This window comes from Balaenoptera borealis (genome assembly GCF_965194805.1).
Source record: "Balaenoptera borealis genome assembly, chromosome: 15".
Lineage (NCBI taxonomy): Eukaryota > Metazoa > Chordata > Mammalia > Artiodactyla > Balaenopteridae > Balaenoptera > Balaenoptera borealis.
In genome coordinates, this window is record NC_138871.1 from 56,647,833 (window position 1) to 56,673,317 (window position 25,485).

The 25,485-nt window shown below is 47.9% G+C and overlaps 1 long non-coding RNA gene across 9 annotated transcripts in view; it reads right to left on the reverse strand.

The window, feature by feature from the left end:
* The window catches only part of LOC309612482, a 197,298-nt gene that overhangs the window by 95,455 nt on the left and 76,358 nt on the right, over positions 1-25,485 (reverse strand). For all 9 annotated transcript variants that reach the window (XR_014235157.1, XR_014235158.1, XR_014235159.1 and 6 more), the window contains exon 3: positions 16,135-16,315. This is a non-coding gene — a long non-coding RNA (uncharacterized lncRNA). The remainder of the gene's footprint in view (positions 1-16,134; positions 16,316-25,485) is intronic.

The following is a 25,485-nucleotide window of genomic DNA, read 5'->3' on the forward strand; positions in this document are numbered from 1 at the left end:
ACAAGGAGGTCGGGCGTGGGCTGAGAGAGGGGCTGACCGGCATGGGCGTGCCAGGGAGCAGCATGTGCCAAGGCACAGAGGGAAGAGAGCGCCTACGTGGGCCTGGGTCACACCGGGAGTTCACTGGGCCTGCATCAGAAAGTTCAGGGAGGGGAGATGCCGGAGAAGGGGCTGGAGGAGGGATGGCCCAGGTCACTGGGGGGCAAGGTCACTGGGGGGCAAGCCCTGGCTCCTCAGGTGGACCCGAGGAGCCAGGGCTTTATTGGGTAGGCAGTGGGGAGCCCGCCAGGGCTTTTAAAAGGGAAAGGGAAAAGACATAGGCAGCTTTGCATTTTAGAAAGCTCAAACTACCAGAAATTTGCAAAAGCCCTGGTGGGAGGTAAGCGTGGACAAGTTGGGAGCCTGTGGCTGTCACCCAGGCGAGCACTGATGGCTGGGACTTGGGGCTACAGGGTTAGAGGTGAAAGGGCAGATGTGAGAGGCATTTAGGAGGGAGTGGGAGAGCCTTGCGACGAACTGACATGAGGGAACGAGGGCAAGGGTGCTGTCGAGGATGACCCCAGGGTTCTGGTCTGCTCAGCTGAGTGCAGGTGACAGGCAGGAATCCAGGGGGAAAGGATGATGTATCAGCCTTAGCCATGTATCTGGGGGCTGTTAGGGATGTGGGTCTGGAGGGGAAGGTGCTGGCCTGGAGCTCTGGAATTGTCTAAACCCAGACCTGGGTGTTGCCCAAGGAGAGGACCAGGCAGGAAGATTGAGCTGAGTGACAGAGGGCAAAAGGCAGAGCTGTCCCTCCCTCTCGGCCAAATCAAATCGTAGCATCCTCTGAGATCCACTTCATGTCCTCCCACCCCATCCTATGTGTGCGACACAGCATGTGGCAAAGACAGGAGGGAGGAAAGGAACTTGCACCAAGCCCGAGGGGCGGGATTAGGATGGGTGGAGGGCCTTGGATGGGGGAGCAAAGGTGCCGAGGTAGGATAAGGGGCCATGTTCCAGAACTGTAGGGGTCTCCCCAGCCCGGGCCTGGCCAAGGCTCCTGGGAGCCAGATGCTTAGAATGACCTCCCTTTGTTGGGGGAGGACAGACCCCAGCCCACTCAGATGCAGTGGCCAGATGCTATGGGGGGCAGCCCTTCCTCGGGGGGCTGTTAGCCCAAGGCCTGCTGGGTCCAAGCCAGGGAGCTGGATCTCTGGTCTCTTGTTTCTCTCCACGTGGAGTCTCCAGGGGCCGGGCACAGAGGTGACAGGGAGAAGTACGTGTCCGGAAACAGGGACCTTGAGCTGAGCATCGTTTCCCACTCCTTGTCCTTTCTGTGGTGTCGAAGAGAGGATTTTACTTCTTCGCATTCTACAGGCTGCACCCTAGCTTGTCCCAGCCAAGGGGGCCGTGGTCCTCAGGGATCTGTCACCAGCCCTCAGCTTCTCTCCCTGAGCCACTCCAGAGAGGTCAGGCGAGGCCTAGGACCCCAGCTGGCTCCCCACTCCCTCTCTCCTCCCAGACCCCAGTGCAATCCCACCTTTTATCTGGTCTCCCCCTCTTCAGCCAGGCACTCCCGGAAGAAGGCCCTGAGCACAGGGCTGTGAAGAATCCGCATGGCAGCCGACACGGCCAGCTCACCTCCCTTGACTCTCCTCACGATGCCGCTGTTGCCAGTGGCCGGCTGCTAGCGGTCCACCCGGTCCCTCAGGCCTGTGCCCAGCCAACCTCAGATGCCAGCAGATGGCCCATCCTCTTTGGTACCCTTGCCCATCCCCATCCATCTCTCCCTGATTTCTCTTTCTGATATTCCTTCCCCCTCCCCGCTCCTCAGCCTGTGTGTGTATATGGGGCAGGGGGAGTGCCCCGAGCCTCGATTCTGGCCAGTGAGACCTGCCCATCGAGGTGGAAATCATTGCAGTAATTAACAAGCCTCCCGGGTGGCGCTGGTGGGGGTGGAGAGGCGAGGAGACAACTAGGGCCGCTGAATCGTCTGGTGAGCCCCCTGCCTCCCACCCCTGACAAACGCCAGTGCTCCCCAAGCCATGCTTGGGGCCAGAACAGAGAACGAGCCCCTTGTCCTTTGGAGGTGTCACAAGGCCTGGGATCCAGCGCATCCCTTGGGGCAAGAGAAATGGAGGCTCAGGGGGTCCAGTGGGGAGGGCCAACTCCCAGGCCAGAAATGGGTTTAGCCAGGGAGGTGGGTGCTCCAGAGATGCCCCTAGGGGCCTGCTGAGTCACCACCATCCCTTTCAAGGCACTGGTCTCCCACCCAAGATCCTCCCTTGGACAGCTGGGTGGGGGGGCCTTAAAGGGCCTAAACCACACAGTCTGAAGGAGCTGGAGATGGGAAACCAGCTGGCCCCCATCCTGCTTCCTCTGGAGCCACTCTGTCCTCAGCCCAGGCCTCCAGGTGTGGCCTGTCTCCCCCTTCTTAAGGCTCTAGCAACAGATTTCAAAAGTGGGAGCTCCCCGCTCCCAACTCAACTGCCCCCTCCCAGCGGTGGAATTAAGCACAGGAGAGTCATCTTCAAAACCTCTTCGTCACATGAGGCTGGCACCAAGGTCGCGTGGGCTCTGCCACCCACCACCCCAAGCAGGACTTTGGGCTGGGCCAGGAGAAAGGGGAGGGGGCAGTAAATATTTATTGCTTTCGATTGAGATAAGCTAAAGTGATGTGCGTGACGGCTTTTCCTCTGGCTCTGCTGGTGTGCCGTGGGGTCTTCCTGCTTTGGGCCTCAGTTTCCTTCTCTGTAAAATGAGGATTTGGGGTGAGATCTGTGGTTTTCAAACTCTGCTCTCAGAGCCCAAGCATTCTATAGGAAAGAATCAGGGCTAGAGCAACTCTGGTCTTATCAGTTGCGGACTGGGCTTCACCCCTAAGATTTCACGTGCGGAATGAGCTCACAGCTGAGAAACGTTTGATCACCTCTGGGCCAGGTGATACCTGTTTCTGTCCCAGCTTGAAGCTTCCAGGGACCGGCAGCACCACATCCACTGCAGGAGGGCCCGGGCTGCCTGGGGAGAGAGGAAGGACCCCAGAAGGATGAACCAAAGGGACTTACTCCTCAAACCTTAGGTTGGGTACAGTACTGGACACATAAATACATATATATGTCCAGGACACAGAGGGACGAGGCTGGCTCGGGAGGGTCAGGGCAGACCCAGAGGACAATGTGTACCCATGTTCACTCATACATGCTTATGTGCACACACACACGCATACACACAGTTGACCCCTGCAGCCCTGCCTCCACGGCAAGGCTCCAGCTGGAGGAATTTCCTTCTGTCTCCCTCTGAGCCCCGCCCCACTCCCACTTACCTCCTCTTTGGACTCTTCAAGCTGACCTGGCTGAGCTCTGTCTGGAGATGAGGAAAATGTCTCTATCTGTTTTTCAAATATTTGGGGCTTGCTAAAGACCCACACATTTTTTTTTTTTAAAGTGTGTATAATTTGAGGGCAATCTGATCCATATGTTTCTGATTCTCTTGCACTTAAATCATCAAAATATTGATTTTTAAGAGCCATTTGATGTCTAAGGAACCTTTTTAATAAGCTTTTAAAACTCTTTAAACCCAGAGACTGGAGCCGGTGCCAGGGCCCGGGCTGGCTGCTGGCTGGTCGCAGCCCCTCCCCTGGGTTGTGATTACTTGGAGCCGAGTCTCACGCCCCCGCTGCAGGCCTCACCTCTGCCTGGACTCCCTGCCTCCCCCAGAACTAGCCATGGGTTCCAGCTCCAGCTTCTTGCTATCCTGACAGAGGGGCTCGCCCCCCTTTCTTTTCACAGACCTCACTCATATTTCCTCAAAGCACCATTAAGGCACAAACCAAGAGGAGCAAATAGGATTTTTAATTTTTAAAGCCTGCATAATATTTTGCTGTAGAACTATGCTACAATTTATTTAACCAATCCCTATTGAAGAACATTTAGATCATTTCCAATTGTACACCTTACTGCACATTTCTGATTATTTCCTTTGGATACGTTTCTAGAAGTGAAAATACTGGGTCAAAGAGTATGCACGCCCTTAATGCTCTTTCCACACATGTTGCCACATCATTTTTCCGAAAGATCACACCAATTTATGCTTCCACAGGTCTCCCCTCCTGTACTCTTGAGAGGAACGCTCATTTTTATTCAAACAATGCTGTCCCATTTGAACACAGAGAAGCTCTCTCACACAGCACAGATCCAAGAAGGCTCTAAAACCAGAAGGCCTGCGTTTGAATTCCAGTTCTGCTATTTACTAATTGGAAAAGTTACTTATTCTGTCTGTGCCTGTTTTCCCAACTATAATTTGGGGATACTAATGGCACCACCACATATGTTTATCATGGGGATTAAATGAAATAATGTATATAAACTTAAATAACTTAGTGTCTGATGCATAGTTGGTGGTGAATAAATGATGGCTAATATTATTACTATACCTTAGCTATTCCTTCAACCCAGAATGCCCTTCTCTTTCTCACCTGTTTTTTTTTTTTGAATTTTTGAATTTTATTTTATCTTTTTATACAGCAGGTTCTTATTAGTCATCCATTTTATACACATCAGTGTATACATGTCAATTCCAATCTCCCAATTCATCACACCACCACCCCACCCCACCCCCACCACTTTCCCCCCTTGGTGTCCATACATTTGTTCTCTACATCTGTGTCTTTATTTCTGCCCTGCAAACCAGTTCATCTGTACCATTTTCTAGGTTCCACATATATGCGTTAATATACGATATTTGTTTTTCTCTTTCTGACTTACTTCACTCCGTATGACAGTCTCTAGATCCATCCACGTCTCTACAAATGACCCAGTTTCATTCCTTTTTATGGCTGAGTAATATTCCATTGTATATGTGTACCACATCTTCCTTATCCATTTGTCTGTCAATGAGCATTTAGGTTGCTTCCATGACCCGGCTATTGTAAATAGTGCTGCAATGAACATTGGGGTGCATGTGTCTTTTTGAATTACGGTTTTCTCTGGGTATATGCCCAGTAGTGGGATTGCTGGGTCGTATGTAGTTCTATTTTTAGTTTTTTAAGGAAACTCCATACTGTTCTCCATAGTGGCTGTATCACTTTACATTCCCACCAACAGTGCAAGAGGGTTCCCTTTTCTCCACACCCTCTTGTTGTTTGTAGATTTTCTGATGATGCCCATTCTAACTGGTGTGTCTTTCTCACCTTTTTGATGCCCTTTTTTCCCCCCACTCACCTTTTTGATTCACTCACTACTCGGGTCATTACTTATCTCTACAATTAGCTAAGTTCCATTTCAATTCAAATCAATTCAATTCCATCCCAAGAATTCTGGCATTGTGCAAGCCAGGGCCTGGGGAGCTGGGCAGACACATAAAATAGACCATCTCTGAGGTACAGGCGAAGATGTGCTCTTTGAGATTTAGAGTGGCCCCCACCCCAGCACACTCCATTCCTCATGCTTTGATCTCCTATAACACTTTGTGTCCATAAGGTCATTATGGAAGAGACTATGTACCGCTCTCCATCACAACTTAACTGTGTGTGTGTTTGCATGTGCATGCATGTTCTTGTACACACGTGTTTGCATGTGTGTGTTTCTGTGGGCACGTGTGTGGGTGTGCATGCTTGTGTGTGCATGTGTGCTTAGAGTTTAAGTTCATGAGATAACATGGTGAGTTTCCTCTGACTTTTCCACAGATCTTACCCAAGGCAAGGCACAAAGCTGCTATTCAAGAAACACACGAATGAATGAATGAATGAACAAACGAATGAACGAACTAGCGAAGGAATGAACCATAAACCCTAAGCTGGCGCTCAGGCTGAGGATCTGGGAAGAGGGTTCCACTGGGAGTCAGGAGTTCTGCATTTGAAACACGACAGGTTCTGTGTGACATGGGCAGGACTTGCCTCTCCTGTTCCTCCGTGTTCATCCCTGACAATTGCAGGGATTGGATTAGATGGTTCTTCCCAGTTCTGAGGACACTCTGAAGCCTCCATTCCCCAACAGGCTCTGTTCCCAATTGCCAGCCGCACTCAGTCCCTCCAGACGCAGACTTCATCAGACCCATGAAGGCCCCAGTCCAGCTTGGGGAGGGCATCCTGCTCCCCTGCCTCATGGGGCTCAAGGATATTTTGTCTAAATTCTCCAGGAACAGAGAAAAAGCACAGAGGCTTTTGCTAAAACCCAATGAGCAGGTCTCTCTGAGGACAGGGATTAAGTCTGTCTCTGCTGATCTCCCCTCTAGTCGACTCCCCTGTCTGGGAACCAGCTTCGGATTCTCTGGGGTTTATCCTCCCTCATATGGTTCCACTCCCCTTGTGTTACCCTTGTGCCATTTTCAACCATCCCTTTGGAGCACCTCTGCAAAGAATAGATCCCCAAAGAACAAAGCAAATTTTGGTCCAGGCTGGTTCGAAATGAAGTCCCTCTTCCTTCAATAATTGCAGTTTGGGAAAGAAACGAGACCCTCCTGACTCCCTGGCCTGGGGTAACTCTGCCAGACCTCTCACCAGACCTAAAAGACCATCTCTACTGGCAAGGAAGGGGACAGTCTCAGGGGGCCCAGCTTCCCTTCATCCCACACCAGGACATTTCAGGCTCTGACGGAGCTGCTGGTGATGGGCTGGTGGGTTGACTCTTACAGGATTATCTGGATTTGGAAGGGTCTCTCAGGGGCCAGCAAGTCTGGGAGGATCGAGCCTAACTCCACACAGAAGAGGTAGGCAGGGGGGGTCTCTATCTCTGAGTGACCCCTTCTGTCTCAGAACTGCCTCTGCTCAGGGAAAGAGGCCTGATGCCTCTCAAGGGTCTTACTCCCCACCCCCCACCCTTACCTCCCAGATATCACTTTTGGGCTATAAGGTGCTACTTCTGTTGACAACACAACAACAGGAATGTGAGCTTTATGTAAAGGTGGAGGATGCTTTTGAATAATTTATGTGATTTTTTAATCCAAGTTTTAAAAATCCTAATGTTCCAAAAAAGAGGAAACACTGATGCTTCAATATTCAAACTGAACAATCTTTTACTTAAAAAAAATAAAGTCTTGGAGTTCATAACCAATTGGCAGTCTCTCAGAAAGCCCCTTTAAAAAAAATTTTTTTTGGCCACGCAGCATGCGGGATCTTAGTCCCCCGATCAGGGATTGAACCCGGGCCCACGGCAGTGGAAGCGCCAAGTCCTAACCACTGGACCGACAGGGAATTCCCAGAAAGCCCATTTTTAATGACCTTGATTCTGACTCACCTTACTTAGAATATATGACTTTTATGCCCCTCTTTTGTGTACACACACACACACACACGCGCGCAACACACTTGCTCTGTGATCCTGGGCAAGTTTCTCAATATCTCTGGGTCTCAGTTTACTAATTTATAAAATAAACATAATTTACATAATAAAAGATTGGATAACTATGTCCAAGTTCCCTACCAACTCTTGAATTCTGTGATATCAAGGGAATTTTGAGCATGCAAACTTACTGCAGCAGCTGTATAGCAAGCAAACTATTTTGCCCTGGATAATCCTCAGGGCATCCCTCCAGCCGTGGGCTATGGATGGGGCAGAGCTGGCTGAACTAGTGAGGGAGACAAAATACTGCTCATGCTTTCAAGAAACACCTCTGTGAGCTACCCGAGGGCAACACCACATCTGCCTTCCTCACTGCTGAACTGCTGTCACCTAGCACAGGCTCCTGTACATAACAGCTACCCAAAACAGTCGTTGAATAAACAAGGGAATTAACTAACTAATTAATTAAGGCATGCATGCTGTGTCTCTTCCAGGATTCAAATAACTCTTTTCCCCAAAATGCAAAAGTTTTTGTCACTAGAACACCTAACATGAATTTTTTCAGAGGATTCTAGACCAGATATTGGTAAGTGTGTAAGATATTAAAACAGATCCAAAATAATTCCTATGAAAAGCCTCCTCCCCCAAATGTAACCTGTGATGATACAAGCAAACTGAGTTTTATTGACCCACTGCACCCAGGTAGAATGTTGCAGAGAGCATCCTGAAACGATGTCTCGTTAGGAGAAGTGAGGCCATGGTTTTCATTTTTCTAGTAGAAGGTGGATATCAGAAGTGGAACCAGTATTTGGACTGATTATTTTCTTAAGGCAAAGGTCGGTTCAAGTGAGGTGAGGTGATGAGTGAAGAACAAAGTGTTACAGAAATCGAGACATGCTGTGGTGATAATTGCGTAATTGATGAGAGAGGGGTACTGGTTCTTATCCACCAGACCCTCCCCTTTATGGCCATTCTGTGGCCAAACCAAAGGGTCAGCCACAAAAGCAGCCTCTACATCACTGTCAGGATGCTAGGTGACATTATCATCTCAGAAACAACAGTTTGGAGTTGGACAAATCTGGCCTCCCTGTTCCATTCATCAGGTGATGAGTTGTTGGATCATATGATGTGATTATACTTGTTCACCCACAGTCAAGGCTCCGGAGAGTCTACACTTGGCAACCACCATGGACATGGAGATGAAAAGGGTGATGTTTAGGCTTTGTGGAATCCCAGGTTAATAATCATGTCCTAGAGTCCATTTGGGTTTACCTCAGAGAGAAAGGTGGCCATCTCCTTCAGTTTCAAAATAGATTGTTATACCTAGTCAGTAATATTTATCCAGGTGTAACACAAAATGTTGGCAATGGCACAGCTAGCTAATAGAAAATATAAAGCTATTTGATTGTCCATTTCCACTGGACCAAAGAATTCAGATTTGTCCAATGAACCTCAAAAGCTATGGAAGGGCTTCCCTGGTGGCGCAGTGGTTGAGAATCTGTCTGCTAATGCAGGGGACACGGGTTCGAGCCCTGGTCTGGGAAGATCCTACATGCCGCGGAGCAACTAGGCCCGTGAGCCACAACTACTGAGCCTGCGCGTCTGGAGCCTGTGCTCCGCAACAGGAGAGGCCGCGACAGTGAGAGGCCCGCGCACCGCGATGAAGAGTGGCCCCCGCTCGCCGCAACTAGAGAAAGCCCTCACACAGAAACGAAGACCCAACACAGCCAAAAATAAATAAATAAATTAAAGAAAAAAAAAAGCTATGGAAAATTATTTATAACATCAACTAAGGTTAATAGTACATTTCTGTCTTTCTTTTTTAGTGATATAGCCCTCATTATAGAAATCACCATTTGGATGGTGCACATAAAAAGTGAATCAATATTTCTTCCAGGTAGTTTTCTAGAATAGCTTATGTGACTTCATTTTGTAAGTTCCTGGAGGCATGCTTCAGTGAGACATGTTCCACAGAAGGTGTTGGGATCTTAAATACCTAAGCATTTCTAAGAAGTTAAGGCTTGATTTCCACACAAAAAAATAGTCCTCTAGTGGGGCATAGACTGTGTTGAGGATGTAGGTGCCTAATGATAGAGCTGGATAATCTCTTGACACCTCTTATGGGTAGAACCAAAATAATAATAATAATAGGACTTCCTTGGCGGTGCAGTGGTTAAGAATCCGCCTGCCAATGCACACAGGTTCGATCCCTGGTCTGGGAAGATCCCACATGCCGTGGAGCAACTAAACCCATGTGCCACAACTACTGAGCCCACGTGCCACAACTACTGAAGCCCGTGCACACCTAGAGCCCATGCTCCGCAACAAGAGAAGCCGCCGCAATGAGAAGCCCACGCACTGCAACGAAGAGTAGCTCCCGCTCGCTGCAACTAGAGAAAGCCCATGCGCAGCAATGAAGACCCAATGCAGCCAAAAATAAATAAATAAATTTATAAAAATGATAATAATAAACATGATAATGACCAAAGACATTTTCTAAATAAAACTTATGCTGTGGAGAAGCAGCTATACTATCAGCAAACTATTGCTACAAAATAGCAAAGTAGAAAGAAATAGGCAAAAATTAAAGGAAGAGTGTTAGACAAAGGAGAGTGTGTTAATTTGTGACTTCCCACATCTGAGCCATCTTATTCTGAAGATCTGGAAGCACGTCTGTTTCATGCTGTCTTCTGCTTAACATGAAGGTCTCAGGTTAGAGTCTCCTTCTGAAGATCTTCTGCTTCTGGGGGATCCTTAAGCATCCTCACTGGGAAATTATTGTTCGTGATGGCCTTCCAGTTGCCAGGGGTGATTTGTGTTTCTTTAATTGGGAAGCATACATCCAAAAATCAAACCCTTGGAGTTTTACTGCTCTCCTAGGTATTAGCAGTAACTGATAATGTCTTTTTCCATCAGGGTCCAAGGGCTGCGTTTCTATGATGTTTCTTCCAAAAACGAAGTTTTAGTTTGTGCAGGCATGGAGTAGGAGGACGTTAATAATAAAACTGGCCTATTGTATTGACCCCTTGCAGTATTTGGCTATTGCTGCTCCTAACAGGGTAGAGTCAAGGATTGGAGGTGATAGTCCTAGATGCTTGGGGAGGCCTGTTACTAACTTATTAGGAGACAGTTGATGTACTCTCTAAGCAGTTCATCTTACTGTCATTAAGGCCAAGGGCAGGACTTTGGACCAGGGAAATTCAGTTGTTTCTGAAAGCTGGGCTAAGTTTAATTTGAAAATTCCATTCATCCTTCTACTTTGCCTGAAGACTGGGGGTGGTATGGACAGAGGAATTTTAAGTAAGCAGCACTGTCTTCTTGCAGAACTCTTTAATGATCATCTTAGTAATACGAGGATACTCATTACTACAGCAGTAGACGGGACCCCTCCAGTAGGAAACGCAAAACTGAATGGCTTGTTCTGATGCTCTTCAACAAGGAAAGGTTTCAACAAATCTAAATACAAACATGCCCCCAAAGCCAACAACAAACAAAAACAAAAACAGCAGGACATATTCATATTCCATTAAAAGGGATAATTGTATGACATTCATTTGGAAGTTTTCTAATGGGCCTTGAGGTCTTGATTCCCAGGCATGTCCGACCTTTACTGTTTTGCCAAGATTATGTTGTTGGCAGGTGAGGTATGCACTAGAGCAGGGTTCAATAAACTATGGCCCACAGGCCAATTCTGGCCCATGGACCTTTTTTGTAAATAAGGTTTTGCTGGGACACAGTCATACCTATCTGGACCGTCTATCACTGCTTTTGCACCCCAATGGCAGAACTGAAGAGTTGCAACAGAAACCGTGTGTCCCACAGAGCCTAAAACATTGACTATTTGGCCCTTTACAGAAAAAGTTTCTTGATTCCTGGTCTAAGGCACCATTATGATGGGCCATTTGGGTCATATTGTAAGTAAGTTCCCCAACCTGGCCACTGTAATTCCAGACTGTTCTTGGAGGGGTTCTGCCATATTGTAAGATATGCACAAGAATTTGGGTTACAATGAGAATCCTACAAAGAGTGGGCCTCCAGCCTAGTGGAGAAGCAGACTTGGACTGAGATGACCCCATGTAAGTTAATAACAGTTGGACAAATGAGTTGCTTCTGCACCTCCTGTCTCGGGCTCCCAACCAGAGGGGAGCTATCTCCAGCTGCAGTCCCTCAGCAAAAGAAGTTTTTGGAAATTTTGTCTCACACATCTACCCTCTGGGACACAAACTCAGGATGGAGGCAAACATTTTCAGACGGAGAGCCAAGCTGAAGTTCATCCTCTGAAGGTCACCAACCAAGCAAGACCTTAAACTGGTTGGTCCTTGGGGCTGGTTTTGGCCATCGACTTATTGGTACTCATCTGCTGACAATGCTATGGCCATTTTTTCCCCTTAGAGACAAAGAAAGTTTAGGACTAAACAGGACAAGACAAAGGTGAGATCAGATGAATAATGTCTAAATTGGAGAAAACCCTTGTTCAGTTAGAGAAAGTTGTTCTGATAGAAGGAAAACTGACTTTTATTGACTTAGTGCAGCACGGGAGAACACTATACTGACAATTCTTAAATGACATCTTGTTAGGAGAAATGAATGCATTTTATTTTACTCCTCCTTGTGGGGCTCAGAAGCTCCTAGAGCAGGATATCAGAATAGGACACACGCTTAGACTGGTTAATTTCTTAAGGCGAGGGTCACTGTATAAAAGGCAAGGTTCTAAGCAAAAAAAGGAAGTCTTGTACTAGTCACCAGGTCTTCTGATGTTGCTACTGCACAACTGATGCGAACTTCTGGTTCTTACCAGAAGTTTGGGCAATGCCCAAATGGGGAAAAAAGCAAGCTGAGGATGGGGATAGGAATCGAATTGGCCCAGAGACGTGGTTTGCAACCTGATCAGAAGACCTTAAATACTAAGCCAAAGAATGTGGACTGCATCCTATGGGCAAAGGGACATTTCAGGCCAGGAAGTAACGTGACAGACCCAGTGCTGTGGGAAGATTACTTTGACATCTGTGATGGAGATGATTAAGAGGGAGGAGACCCTGGAAGCAGCAAACTGAGGCCTGAGCAGCTTCAGAGCTTTCAGAGAGAGGCTCACACCCTCTGGGTTTGATTCCTGGCTCAGTTGCTCTGCTAAGACTGAGCAAATCCTGCTGTGGAAGACTGCTGGTTGCCTCCCAATATCCACTTCCCCCTCTCTCCTTTCTAAAAAAATCTTGAGTTTGTCTGGGGCAGCAAAATTCCCTGTTAAAAATATTCACCTCCTCCAAATCTAGCTGAAGATGTCCATATTTCTGGCCAATGAGGCATACAAAGAATTTTAGAGTGGGGCTTCTGGATAAAAAGACATTGATCCAGCCAGCACAAATTTTTTCCTTACCCACTTCTTCCAGCCTGGAACTCAGTTGTGAAGCCTGGAGGTGGTGCAGCCATTTGTGACCATGAGGATAAAAGCTACAAGTCAAGGATGGCAGAGCAGGAAGATAGCAGAAGTCTTGATTCTTAATGACTTTCTTGAAGAGCTGTACCAACCTGGACTGCCTATCTCTAGACTTCCTATTATGTAAGAAAAATAACTGTGTAACTTGTTTAAGGTTTATCTTAAGCAGCCAAATGTAATTCCTAACTGATATACATGGCTACCCTGAATGCCTCACTTTCTCCCTCTTTTCATGATCTCACAGCCTGGCACAGAAATGGATTATCCATCTACCATGTGCTTTTCAGAAGCTGCCCACAAGAACAGCTGAAGAGGCCCTCAGTCTATGCTGCCCCCTTGGTCCCAACTCTCTCAGCCTTGCAGGGCCTCCCTAGCTTGCCTGGATCCTCCAGAGACCAGAAGGCAATGCCAGCTGGGACAGCCCCAGGAGACCAGATCTCCAGCTGTGAATCCAAGGCAAGAGTCCTAGACCAGCAGTCAGAAGTCCTGGGATGCCGGACCACCTCTGCTACTAATCAGGACATGACCTTGACCCAGTCACTCCCAATTCCCTTGGGCCTCAGTCACCCTATCTTTGGAATGTGGGGACCGAGCTAGGTCAAAGTTTTCAAAGTATGCATCCATTAGTTTGCATTTAACTGTAAATAATAAAAGCAAGCAAAAAACGAACGGCAAAAATCAAAAACAGAAAGATAGTGTATTCAAACAGGCTTAAACAATAAAGAAAGTTATCATCTGATAAAGTCCAGAGACAGGACCACTCCAGGGCTGGTATGGTCAGCTGCCCACCAATGTCGTCAGGCACTCTGCAGTTCTCCATGGATTAGCTTTGTCCTTGATCTGGCTTCCTTCAGGGGCACAGGATGGCTACCACAGTACCAGGCAGCACAACCAACGCACACCCCTAGCCAAGAATGAAGTGAATCCATCTTTCTTGTGTTTGAGTTTTAGGAGCAAGAAGTTTTTCCCACAAGGCCCTATCAGACTTCCTTTTACCGCTCATTGGCCAGAAGTGCCTCTTTCCAACCAATCACAGAAAAGGAAAGATGGGATCGCCATCTGGTCTGAACATATTCTGGAGAGCCAACCATGACCAGTACAGAAAGGGAGCCCTCCTCTCTAAAGAAATACCACATGACCCCATGACACAGAGCAGATAAAAGCAGAGGCCCTTGGAATGAAGTTAGGAATGGGAAGAAAGCTAGCCCCACTCCTACTGTCCTCAAAGTCCCAGTCACAGAACCCTGGAGCTCTTAACACCAGTTTGAAAGCCACTGGGCTTGATCTCTAAGGCAGATTCTCACTCCAGCACCCCATGGGTCTCTGCTTCTATGATTAATGGCTCTAGCAGAATGGGGTCAATAAGAAAGGGGAAACTACCCACATCCCCTGAGGTCACCCTGAAGATGGGGCCAGTCAAAGGGCCTGGGGCTTCTTCTAGCCTGGCTACAGCTAGGAAAACTCTGTGGAGTGTGTTGTACACTCATCATAGTGACACACATTCATACAACCTTTTCCAGTTTGCAGGCACACATAATCTCATCCAGTCTAAGAAGCCGCCCTATAAGTAGTGTATGGCACAGATGGCTCTAAACTAGAGCCACAGAGGTGGGGAAACCGAGGCATAAAACAAGGAGGCCTTGGCTCGCAAAGCCAGGGTCTGGAAGAGCCTAGCTGGAACCATAGGCTGCCAGTTTGGCCTAAGGGTGAGTGACGCTCCTGGGAAATTGAGGATACAAGGAAAAAAGACATAGGCATGACAGCAAGGCCCCAGATCACGGAGGCACAGGCTTGCTGGCTGGGTGATTGGGTCTCTCAGTCTCCCTGAGCCCCACTCCCCTCAAGGTCACTGGGAGGACGGGGGGAGCCCTGTGAAGGGTTGTTTAAAAGAGCTGTGGGATCTTCCAGGCTGAGGCTGCAGACAGCTTGGGGAGGACAAGCTCTGTTTCCTTACTTCAGACTATACCTGAAGGAAGACTGGGCCCAAACCACAGACTGCCACCTTGAGCCTGGCCACCACCTCCTCCCGGGCCCAGCACCTCCCCCACTCCCTGGAGGCAGGCGGCTGCTAAGGGCGCTCCCCACAAGCTGGTTCATTAAAGATTTGCTCTGTCGAGCAGCAATCAAAATAAACAGACCAGCCTGAAAGCCAGGGAACTAAAAACCAATTAAGAGGGAATGGAGATAGAAGGAGGGGTGGGAGCAGGGGGGGAAAGAGGCCGGGGCTTTCCAAAGACTCAGTTCCCATGGCAGCCAGCTTCCAAAATAGTCTGGGAATGAAAAATAATGAAAACCACAGCGGAGAGAAAAGCGATCCTGGCAGGAGAGTCCCGACCTCGGGATTGGCTAAATCCCCTTGCTCCTGGCTCCCGGAGGGCGCCTCGGTGGGTCAGAGCACCGGTGACCTGTCCCTCCCCCCCCCACCGCCCACCCGTTCCTCTTTCCCTCTCAAGGCTGTGAATGGTGCAGACCCTCGCAGGCCCTGCTGCCAAGGCCCCAGGGTGAGGGACCCACAGTCAACACCTGCCTCACGGGGAAACAACGATGGAGGCGGGGAAGGCTAGGGACAAGACCGGAAGGGGAAGTTCAGGGCACCAGGAGGTCTGCCAGCCTGGTTTCAGAGGGCTTCCTGGAGGAAGTGACATTCAGACTGAGATCTGAAGTAAGAGCTGGCCAAGAAATGAACAGAAGGAAGAGCGCCTCAGGAAGAGAGAAGAGGAACAGAAAAGGCCCGGGAGTGGAGGAGCGGGAGAGAGAAACACCACAAGTTGGGTAGGGCTGACAATTACTGAGCTGGGCATGCTCTGTGGCAAGCTGAGTGCTTTTTATGCACTGAATCCTGAGTGGTAAGAACCCCAGCAGGCTGTGACTCCCTGATTTTGTAAAGGTGGTGGAGCCGGGATCCCAGCCCACATCTGTGGACACTACACCTGCCCTCTTTCCCCTCTGCCTGGAGCCGGGCCTTACGGGGAGCCCCCAGTTCCCTGCCCCTTCCCCTACCCGGGTGACAGGGGAGCCCTGCGTGGCGTTTCTAGCGTCACTTCCTAATGAGATCTCCGAGGAGGCCCCTCAGCCCACCAGGAGGCATCACCGGGGGCATCACCGTGTAACCAGCTCCAGACCCCCTTGTGGTCTGGTTTCTGTTTCATTGGTGAGGCAACAGGAAAGCTGAGATCCTATTAAGCTGACTTGCAGTTGCCAAAAAGGAATAACGGCCAAAATTAAGTTAACCCTTTCACACCCCCTCGCTTCCTGAGCCACAGAAATAAGAGCCCTGAACCATATTACCATCAAGGGAAGCAACACCTCAGCCCCAGGGGAATGGGTTCCCAGGCCCAGAGGGACACCTGGCCTCCCCAGGAGGCCGGACCGGCCGGGATCCTGTTCTGCACCAGCGTAAGCAACGGTGTGATAACGGGCAGTGCCCTGCCCACCAGCACTTACTCAGCGGACGGGCTCCTAGTTGGGAAGCAGGACTGCGCTAACTGGATCTGGGTCCTCCAAACAGGAAGAGGCAAGGTGAAGGCTGTGGAGTTCAGTGGCAGCTCTGAGGCTCTGACTTTTCACTCTCTTTCCAAGAAGCCAAGCCAGCACCAAGTGGGAGCCCACTGGAAACGCGGTGCACCTGAGAAGGCAAAAGCACAGCCGTCAGATCCCAACTTAGTGTCCTCTGAAGTCTCTGAGCGGGACAAGGGGAACCTGGGCCAAGGAAAGAGCACTGGACTCAATGTCCAGAAAGCTGGCTTTGAGCACAGTACCTGTCCTGTCCTCGTGGTGAATGAAGCATAGACTTTGTAATCAGGGGCCCCCAGGCATCAACCTTAGTTCCACCATCTGGTAGCTGTGTGATCATGGGCAAATGACTCCTCCTGAGCCTTGGTCTCCTCAACAGTAAATGGGCACAATAATACTGACCCCGTAGGGAGGGTCTCTATAAGGGTGACAAAAGGTGCCAGAGTGCCCAGTGTAAGCTGGGGGTGGAGTAGGAACTCAAGAGCATTCCTTCCTCCCCTAAGCCTCAGCTTCACCAACTGTAAAATGGGGTACCAACTCTCCTAGGTTAAGTGTGCAAAGCACTCGGAAAACTGCAAAGGCCTATGGATTCGTGCAAGGGGCCTCTGGCTGGGGAAGATGTTGAATTACTCCCTTTCCAGCCCACACTACCCTCAGCATTTCTCTCACCTGCCATCAGCCGTAAGGCCTTCCTTACCCTGCACAGCCCCTTCCTGGGTGGCCTTGAGGAGTCTCTGCGGCCACAGAGTTAAAAGAACATTTATGGGGCAAACATGAGAAACTCACAGCAAGTATAAGAAATTGGGATTATGATGCACCCCCACTCTCTGGCTTCCCACTTATTGTTGAAGGAGATGAGGCCCAGGCACAGAAGGTGGCCCTCCTGAAGTCACAGCTTGTAAGTGCCTGGGTTTGGAACCCCAGGGCTGTCCCACTCCGAGGCCAGTGCTCCTGCCCCATCCACACCCCCAGTTCACTGGCTCAATGACTCCCAGGCCTGAGGGGCCCGTCCAGGGCCAGCACAAGGAGCCTCCTGAGACCTGGGGTGGGTCCCTCCTCCTGTGGGTGCTGAGAGTGGTCACCCTTCTGCCAATGGGAGAGAGTGACATGCTGAGTTACCGCCGGCTTCCTCGCTGGCCGAGGGCTGCCCGGAAGGAGCCCACAACGTGATGGGAAGGACAGCCTGCCCGGGAGGTGGTGACACTCAGCCCTGGGTTTGAATCTGCACTCAGCTGTGCACACTTGCACAACCCTGAACCTCTCTGGCTCTCAGTCACCTCAGCAGTACATCTGCAAATCCAGGAAAAACGCGCCCCATCTCACAGGCTGTGGGAAGATTGGAATGAGATGACTGACAGGTGTTGAAAACCGGCAAACCTTGTTGTCTTTCGTAATTAGCACATTCATTATTTGTTTGTGTTTCTAAGCAGCAGATTCACTAAGTGGGTTAAACAGCTTCTCACTCCCCACTCCTTGGGCCTCCCCATCCTGTTGACACTAGCCCTGCTTTGTGCGCCAACAGTGAGAAGATGAACCCATGCCCGAGTCAGAACAGCCTGGGGGAGCAGAGTCGACTGCTTATCTCAAGTGCTGGCTGTGCTGACCCTGAGACAAACTGAGCCGCGAGAAGCCAAGTGTGGTTCCTCCATCTGACTCTCATAAATTAATAAGACGACGCGTCAGGTCCATAGCCACCTGACACATTTGTGTGGGGCACGGGGCTCGCCCTTTACAGATAGAATCCTAGGAGCATCACGTCACAGCCCTGTGATGGAGCAGTGACTGACTTATTTCCTCCCTTCCTCCCTCCCTCCCCCACTTCCTTCCTTCCCTCAGATTTCCACCTTTGATCCCCAAAGCCACATTTCCAGGCAGTCCAAGGGCTGTGCCAGGGGAGGAGGGACTGCTGGCCTCAGGGCCCCCATCCTGGGCAGGCAGGAAGGGCCCAGCCATCTGAGAGGACCCAGGGGAACTGACCCAGTCAGACCAGCAAAGGGAACAGAGCAGGGGCAGAGATCTGGGGCTCAGAGAAGGTGTTTGCTTGGAGATTTGGGGCACCAAGCCAAGCAGGGAAGCCCTTCTGCCTGGATGTCCCTGAAGGAACGTTTCCCAACCAGCCCCACAGATCCACACCTCTAAAGCTAATGCCAGAGGCTCCCACAGCAAGGCCTGGGGCACCAGAGGCGCACAGTCAGGGAGTATCAAACCAAACCAACCAGGCAGTCAGATGAAAAGGCAGCCTCCTCCAACATCAGAGGAAAGCAGGGGAAGCCCCCAGAGCTGAGGGGGCGACTCTGGCCCCGAGAAGCTGGATTCAGGGGCTGAGAGGAAGCCCCTCATCCTGGGGGGCTCTGAGGAACACATGTCCCCTAGGCTCTAGGTGGCTGCACTCCCATGTCCCCGGGGGCCACGGAGAGATATGCTCAGCTCCCCTGGGTTCAAGGGGACCCTGTGTTTCTCACGGGTCATCCATTCAACCCTCACAGCCAACCCCATGAGGCAGGAATCATCATGCCCAGTTAAATCTAAAGAATCTGCAGCTCAGAGAGGTTAAGTAACTCACTCTGAGTCACACAGTGTCCTTGTCAGGTTCATCTGGCCGCAAAGACCCTACATACTTACTGTTTGATGGGATAAAATCATTAACCAGTGATTGTTCCCAGCTTCCCTCTTCCCCTCTCCTGCTAAAGGAACTCCGACTGACCCACCTCCTGGCCTCTCCTTCCCACCCTTGAAGTCATCCCTGCTGGGGAAGGTGGTTCCCTGGGCCTTTGAAAAGCAGAAATTGGAAGAAAAGGGGAAAGGAGAGAAAGGTCCGAGAGGCACTGGGTGGCTTTGAGGTGGAATTATGGGGAGAGGAGAAAGCTGTGTCCTGGCAAGGCGCAGAGGTGGAGAGATGTGTGGGCTCAGAAGTATCCACTTTCATCACTGAGAAATCCAAGGACAGAACTGAAGTTCTAGTGACATCATGTTTGGCTTCTGAACTCTGTTCTCTTGAACCAACACCACTGAGGCTGGCCCCCATGAATCACAGATGTGGAAGCATCTCATTTGTAAGGAGAGAGGAGGAAAGGAAAGGGAATTGGGACTGAGGCAAGGCAGAGACCAGCCTCCTCTCACAGCATCTTTGCTTTCCTTTGTGTGGTGTTCTCCTCTGTGCACTCACCACTTGCTTTGTTCACTTTTAGTTTCTGCTCCGGTATGACTTCGGTTAGCACACAGCCCACCATGGCCACCTGCAGCATCTCCTCAGTGCTTTTCTAGAATGATAACAATTCTGTTTGCGTTCCCACTGTGAACTATTACATTGTACTCATGTTTCCTGGTTCAAAAATCATTTTCCCACAATTAGGTTTCTTTTTGAAGGTTTTATTTATCTTTAAAGCTTAACCTTCAGCTGTTCTTTTTTTAAAAAATTTATTTATTTTATTTATTTATTTTTGGCTGTGTTGGGTCTTCATTGCTGTGCGCGGGCTTTCTCTAGTTGCGGTGAACGAGGTGCCACTCCTTGCTGCGGTGCGCGGGTTTCTCATTGTAGTGGCTTCTCTTGTTGCAGAGTGGCTCTAGGCACACAGACTTCAGTAGTTGTGGCTCGCGGGCTCTAGAGCACAGGCTCAGTAGTTGTGGCGCACGGGCTTAGTTGCTCCACGGCATGTGGGATCTTCCCAGACCAGGGCTCGAACCCGTGTCCCCTGCATTGGCAGGCAGATTCTTAACCACTGCGCCACCAGGGAAGCCCTTTTCAGCGGTTCTTGATGCTTCATTGTGGTCTCATGTTTTGTAGCTCCATTGTCTAGTCTAGGGCTTGTGAATCTACTGAACTGTATGTTGATCCTTCAAGAATTCACAAATATAACTGGTTTATTGAAGAGTCTCAACTTAGTGGGAAATAAACACAAAAATGGTTTTATGTCTTCTATCCACCCCTATCTATACTATGACAAATTCCTTTTCTCATTGGTTAAAGGCTCCCTTAACTATAACTTGGTCCAACCCAACTATAACTTGGTCCAACCCATACATTTTAGTCTCCTTGAGTTTCCAGGACAATCTGGTTCTGTTCATCAAGACGCATTTCTGCTTATTGGTTTGTTTCTTCTCCTCCCTTTCCCAGGAGAGGCCAGAGCTGTAGCCCCAGTTAGTTGCAATGGAGAAGGGATCTGATCTGATCTTCACACACTTTCCCCCACCTCCTCCTAGGTCCAGGTCATCCAGTGTTTAGGACAAAGAGAAGGAAGTGGAAAAGGGCACACATCTTCTAACTCAGTCAGGCTGAAGTCCTCTCCAGGTTGATTGCCTCTGCTAATTATTTAGTGAAGCCAAATGACCTCTGGTGCCCCCAGTGCGGCAGGCATCCACGGGCTGGCTCTCCCATGGGATGCATGTCTGGGCTCTTCAGAAGGGCAGGCAAGAAGCAAAGGGCCATTTGCTGCTGGTACTTCTCACTCAGCAGGCAGCCTGCTGCGGGGGAAGGAGGGGGCAGGCGGTGGTGGTGAGGGGGGGTGGTTGGTGGGGAGGAGATAGGAGGAAGGGAGAAAGGAGAAGACAGGAGGGGGTAACAGTAAAGAACTCAAGACCAGCTGCCTTATCCTTATCCGGCATCCACTAAACCCACAGGAAGCTCGGGAACCCTGGCTTTGCCAAATAGCGGGAGAGCCGCTACTCCCTCTCCACTCTGCCAGCCAGCCCTCTCTCCTGCTCGCGTCACGCAGGGGCAGGCCAGAAATTCCCTTCTCCCATTCTGTGGGCCCCTTCAACATATAAAAAGGCTTTTGCAAGCACCGCCAAAAGATTTTTTTTTTTAACTTTCTGAAAAGAGATTTAAATGTGGGCAAATGATTTTTGAACCATTTTGAACCATCCAGGAGACATAGATAATGGGTCCTTGAAGAAAGGATCTCTTGCATAGAGAACAGACTTGTGGCCGCCAAGGGAGGGTAGGTGAGGGATGGACTGGGAGTTTGGGATTAGAAGATGCAAACTATTATATATAGAATGAATAAACAACAAAGTCCTACTGTATAGCACAGGGAACTATATTCGATATCCTGTGATAAACCATAATGGAAAAGAATGTATATATATGTATAACTGAATCACTTTGCTGTGCAGCAGAAATTAACACAACATTGTAAATCAACTATACTTCAATTAAAAAAAAAAATAATGGGCCTCTTGGTGTCCCCCTATTTTGGCTTTAAGAAAGAGAAAGATTGATACAGCCACTATGGAGAACAGTATGGAGGTTCCTTAAAAAACTACAAATAGAACTACCATACGACCCAGCAATCCCACTACTGGGCATATACCCTGAGAAAACCATAATTCAAAAAGAGTCATGTACCAAAATGTTCATTGCAGCTCTATTTACAATAGCCAGGACATGGAAGCAACCTAAGTGTCCATCATCGGATGAATGGATAAAGAAGATGTGGCACATATATACAATGGAATATTACTCAGCCATAAAAAGAAATGAAATGGAGGTATTTGTAATGAGGTGGATGGAGTTAGAGTCTGTCATACAGAGTGAAGTAAGTCAGAAAGAGAAAAACAAATACAGTATGCTAACACATATATATGGAATCTAAGGAAAAAAAAAAAAAGGCCATGAAGAACCTAGTGGCAGGATGGGAATAAAGACACAGACCTACTAGAGAATGGACTTGAGGATATGGGGAGGGGGAGGGGTGAGATGTGACAGGATGAGAGAGTGTCATGGACGTGTGTACACTACCAAGTGTGAAATAGATGGCTAGTGGGAAGCAGCCGCATAGCACAGGGAGATCAGCATGGTGCTTTGTGACCGCCTGGGGGGGTGGGATGGGGAGAGTGGGAGGGAGGGAGATGCGGGAGGGAGGAGATATGGGAACGTGTGTATATCTGTAGCTGATTCACTTTGTTATGGAGCAGAAGCTAACACACCATTGTGAAGCAATTATACTTCAATAAAGATGTTTAAAAAAAAAAAACATAAAAAAAAAAAAGAAAGAGAAAGGACTCCCTTTCCCTCTCCATTGGAAGGGGAAGAATAGCCTCTCCCTTTATGAGAGCTGCGTAGTTCCCCCAAAGCCACCAACTCCCAGCTTTCTCCCAGTCCTCTTCTACCAATCGAGCGGTTGGGACTTCCACCCAGGGGCCCAGGCAACTGCAGGAGTTCCATCTATACCAGGTGAATGTGCCTGCATACAGGAAATGGTTCGCAAGACAAGACTGCCAACCAAGTTGCAGAGCGGATGGCTTTGCCCAAGGAGGTATGCGCTGAATCCCGTTGGCATTTTAAACTGGCAGGCCAATTATTTGTTTCTGTCTGGACAGAATGTGCCTTCATGAGGAGCTGTGGATAACTGTGATCACATGAAACTGTCAGACAAGCTCATCTGGACAACCTAGGGGCAGGTCAGAGTGAATTATCGTGCTTCACAGTACTTTTGAAGAAAGGCAGCTTTACTGCTTTTATGTAGATACAGTAATGGGAACCAGGTGTGACCAGGAGAGGTCCTTGGGAAACTGCTTCAAGGACCAGCTAAGAATGAGTTGTAGCCAGCAAAGCAGTTGTCTATATGTGAATGATGTGACTTTAAATGTCTTGTTTGAATGTCTCTCCTAACATCGTTGTCTATCATTTTGTACTTCCATGAAGAAAGGCTGGCTAAGCAAAGGTTAACTTCTTCCCAGCAACATCCAAATTAATCCAAACCTCAGATGACCACCTCCCCAAAATCAAAGATGTTTGCCTGACTTGGCAGCTCATGAGGAAGCCTGCGTTTCACAGCAGGAAGAGGAGTTTAGCCAAAATTTCCACATGAGACAACCTTGATCCCAGCCCTAACCCATCTCAAAACGAGTATCTCCAGACTTGGGTGCTTAGTAATACGAGATGAACTTAGCTGAGTTGAAATATCAAGAGGAGAAAGAGGGAAAGCTGAAGGCTCCCCTATGGGACCGGACCTGGACCAGATCCAGAGAAAGGTATTGAAATCGTGAATCATTCAATTCAGTGACTACTGTGTATCTGATTCTTTTTGGGGGGATGCTCTGATGAACAAGCCATGGTCCATGTCCTCCAGGAAAATTGCATCTTGTAGTTGAGAAGGGACATCCGTACAACAGTGGCACAAGGCAAAGTGAAGGAAATGCAACAGGACAGAAATAAACAGCATTCCACAGTGGCGCAGAAGAACCACAAGAGGCCCTATGAAGGAGAAAACTTTTGAGGTCAGCTTTAAAGCTAAGTTTTTATTTTAAAAAAACTAAACTGGTAACGGACACATAAATGAGTATAATTAGAGCACAATTATTTGAAGAACAGTTTGGCAATATCTCCTACAGTTGAGGATATGCATTCCATCCCCCAGCAATTACGCATCCAGGTATATATGGTAGAAAACTCTCACACATGGGCTAGAGGAGACACACACACAGATATTCAATCCCACTTTTCTATGTAATGTCAAAAAACTAGAAATGACCTAAATGTCCACTAATAGATAAAAGGATGAATAAATGGAGGTATATTCATACAATGGAAAACTATACAGAGGTTGAAGTGAATGTTCTAGAGCTTCATGTATCAATATGGAAAAATCAGAAAATTTTGTTCAAAGCATTTAAGGATATCTCTGATCAATCATTAGTCGGTCACTAGGCTGACCCAGCAGAGACTTCAATGGCTGCATATACAGGAAATACAGCTTTTATAGAATTAGTCCAGCAAAGTCACTAAGCAAGCCAATGGCAACAGCAAACAACAAACCCTTCAAGGAAAGGAGAATCTGATTTCCAGACTTGCCATGTTACATCATCTACGCCTAGACACATCATAGCCAAACTGTCAAAAGATAAGAAGAGAATCTTGAACACAGCAAGAGAAAAAACAAACAAACAAAACTCATCATATACAAGAGACTGTCAATCAAGAATTTTCTATCCAGCAGGACTATCCTTCAGAACTGAAGGAGAAATTAAGACATTCCCAGATAAACAAATACAACAGAAGTCACAATAAATGTACATGAGCCAACCTAGCCAGAGACTGTTAAATTGGATGTTTTTAATCTAGCTATACGCTATGTACAAGAGACACACTAAAATATATAGACCCAGAAAGTGTGAAGTAAAGGGATGAAATTAAAATATAACAAAAAATAATCACTGAAAGAAAGCTGGTATAGTAATATCAATATCAGATAAAATAGATTTTAAGGCAAAAGGCATAATTAGGAATAAAGAGGATCAATATGTAATAATGAAAGGAAATTCACTGGGAAAGATATAATATTTTTTAATGTGTAGACACCTAACAACATGACTTCAAAATATATAAAGTTTGACAGAATTACAAAAAAGGAACCAACGTTTCTACAATCATAGCAGATCTCTCTATAACTGAGAGAGCAAAGAGATACTTTTAGTAATGATTTAACTTAACAACCTTAACCTAATGGACAAATATAGAACACTTCACTCAGTCATTATATTATTCATTTTTTTCTTGGAATACTTATAAAGACTGACCGTGTATTATGCACAAACTAGAAATTAGAAATTGACAGCAAGAAATAACTTTTAAGACATTATTTTGTAAATTGATAAACACATTCCTAAATATCTCAAGTGCTAAAGAAGCAATTATAATGGAAATGAGAAAATCTTCAGAACCTAGCAATAATGAAAATAACGACATTTCTAAATTTCTTGATGCATCTACAGGGATGTTAGAGAGAAAATCTGCATTTTCACTTATGGCTTATGTAAGAATAGTAAAGGCTACGACTTAAGAGTTAATTGTCCAGCTCAAGTTAAGGAGGAGGGAAACAACAAAGTAAACCCAAATAATGTAGAAGGAAAGAAATAATAAGGATGAGGACAGAGATTAATGAAATAGAAAATGGACATAGCAAGCATCAATAAAACCAAAAACCTGGTTCTCTGAAAAGACTGATAAAGTAGACAAATCTCTGGCAAAGCCGATCAATGTAAAAAGAGTGAAGGTACAAATGAACACTGGTGGAGCCAAGCTGCCACATCAACCATGAACACCCATCCTGAGAATGTTACGTACTTTCTGTTAAAATAGCTTTCTATCTTGTTTAAGCCATTGTCACTTTGAATGTCTGTTTCTTGCAATCAAACCTAATCCTAACCAACACAGAGGGCTCATCCAGGCCTGGGCTGAATCTGGGTATCCCAACTAGGCTGGGCAGGATGGAGGACGGTGGGAGACAGTGACCAGGCAAAGGAGAGGTGGCAGGTGAGGCGGTAGCCAAGTTGGGTTGAGGT